Raw genomic sequence first — 2,790 nt, 5'->3', positions numbered from 1 at the left:
ATGAATTTGGATAAAGGAAAAAACCAATTGGAGCTCCAGAATATGTCAATGTTTAGTTTTGAAGAAATCCACCAGCAATACTAGACCCGACTGTCTAAGAGACGGGATATTGAAACCAATATGATCAACGTCCTCAGGGAAAAAAATATGAAGTAAGATTTCCTGATTTAACCTTTCTATCTTTGTATACTGCCTATAGCTCCCAAGGACCGGTTTACTATGAAAATGGTAAGCTGATTCTTCAAAGTAAGCATGGAGAACTGTAGTTGTAGCCCCCAAGGGTCGGTTTATCTCAAAGAATGAGCCGAATCTTCCTTAAAAGAACCACCATCAATTTAGATGAACTTGATGATGTCGTGTAGCCCCCAAGGACCAGTTTGTTTCCTTGAAATAGTCGGGTCTTTATTGAATTTTGAAAATTGGACAAATTATCCCCCAACTGCCGTATGGAATGTTTACAATCCGTACATGACTTTTGATGAGAAAAAGGCTAACCTTGGCACTCTAGCCCCCAAGAGTCAAGTTGTCTCTTTGTATGGCGGCTTGTAATCTTTTTTGTAAACAACTATTCATCAACCTTTGTATATCTATCAGGAATATGTAGCAGATGCTGAATCTGCGGATGTAAAACTGCAGACGCATCTGAAAGAAGAGAAAAAGCTCAAGTCTGAAGCCAAGCTCATGGTGGCTCATTGTGAAGAATTTGCGCTCAGGTGCAGGATCGTTTCAATCAAGCCATGAAAACCTTTGAAGAAGAAAAAGGCGCCCTTCTGAAACATGCTGAAAAAGCTGAGGGCAAACTTGGAACTCTGAAGGAGACTCACTCTGCCCTTGTGAAAAATATAAATGAGATGTTGGCAGCTATCTTTGGTATGTACTTATAGCTATTTAGTATGAATGGTTGGGTTAAGTCCATATAGTTTCTCATGGCCAGGCTTTTGCTTGTGTGCACTAAGAAAAGACCAAACTCTTGTGGAGTTGCCAATTGTGAAGCTTAAAGCAATTTTCACATATATAGAGCAATTGTTCACACGGTCTATTTTCTCCATAATGGCGGTGAAGAACTTGAAATACCAGTCGTGAACCATCAAGGATATGTTGATGCAATGATCAACCGTGCCACAATTGGTCACAAAGATCCAGAAATCAGCGGCTCGTGGAGGGGAAAATATGGCACTTGCCACGACGAAGGCTTATCTTCCTAAACTGAATGTTGAAGCTCTGAAGGGTCGCTTACCTGAATTCAATCTGGACGGCTCATCATTTACTCAAGATGATTATGCTAAGTGCTTCAAAGAGACTCGGCCATTGGCAACGCCGAAAGCTGAAGAATTTGACATGTCCAAGTTCTATCATGCCAACTCTGAGGCCAATGAACACATCAACCCACCAAAGTATGAGTCATTTGCATTGGTAGCGCCATGTCGTAAGGGACCCATCACATCAAATGTTGACACATCAACCCAAGTTGAGGAGACTTCACACTTCAAAAAAATTCTTTCAATTCAGTGGCAGCAAAAAGACCAAGAGTTCAATGATGAAGATGAGCCAACAGCATCGCATCCAAAGGCAGCTGATGTAGAATAGTCTTGAAGTTTCACCTTTGAAGTCGAATAAGTCGTCGGGCGGCTATAGCCCCCGAGTATTGAGCAAAAACAAGATTATTTTGCGGCTCCTTTTGTGAGCTTGTAATAGTAGTTCTTTAAAACTTCTGAAATTATATTGTTCCATCCTGCATTTTATTTTGCCGACTCAAAATCTATTGGTCTTGCCTGCATTTTGTCGAATCTTGTTTGTGATAAGTGTGGCCGGAAAACTTTGATCTTCTTTGATCTGGTTTGCAGGAATATGATTGTATTATTTTCTTGTCTCTCGGGATCACTATGTACTTTGAGCTCAATGGCTAACTTGATAAGAGAGAGAAAAGAGTAGCACTTAAGTCGGCAAATAAACTGGATTTGCGAGGCCCGCCTTTTGAATTTAAATATCTCACAACATTGTTGGACAAGATGTGTAATTTGAACTGGTCATAGTATGACTTCAGCTTTCACAACCTTATCATTCATGATGAGCCAGTAAAAATAGTACTTGTCTCTGAAAAGTTAGGACGTAATATCTTGCACAAAATAATAATAAAGCATAGCTAATAGGCCGGCTTAGTGAGACACGGTAAAAATAGACTGGCTTTTGAGGCTTGAGTCTTGCTTTAATGAAACGGGTATGATAACTCATGGTTTTTCCTAGATTTCAGTATGCCGGCTCTCGCATGACCTAAACCAATGTTTTAACCTTGCCAGTTAAGGTCGATAGTGGATTGACTAGTCATGAGTACATGGGGTCACCTCATGGGAGTCGCATCAAGCATACAAGCAGGTTCAACCATTTTGTGGCGACTTTGTCGGATCAAGAGCATGAAAAAGCTAAACTCGATGAGTTGGAAGACCCTAAGTGACCTATGATCATGGAAAAACTCAGCATACGATATGCAGAAGACAATGCTATTAGTGCAAAACAATCTGGGGTCCAAATAAGCCAGCTTGATTCCATTGATCATAATTTGATTGTCTAACGATTTGTTTCAGCCAGAATCCCCAAAGTAACATGTTTTCAAATAATAAAGGCTCATGCTCAATTTATAGGCTAAAACAAGCTTTATTATATTCAAAATTTTATAAAAGTATGTATAGAAATTTGGGGCCCGATACAGAGATAATGAGACGATGGCTCTAGTATGATAAGGCCAAAGGTTGGTTGGGTTAACTTACTCAATAGTTGGCTTTCATGAGGGGA

Source organism: Hordeum vulgare, chromosome 7H, assembly GCF_904849725.1.
Source record: "Hordeum vulgare subsp. vulgare chromosome 7H, MorexV3_pseudomolecules_assembly, whole genome shotgun sequence".
NCBI classification, from domain to species: domain Eukaryota; kingdom Viridiplantae; phylum Streptophyta; class Magnoliopsida; order Poales; family Poaceae; genus Hordeum; species Hordeum vulgare.
The sequence above is the reverse complement of the archived record's forward strand: the minus strand, read 5'-3'. Positions refer to the sequence as shown.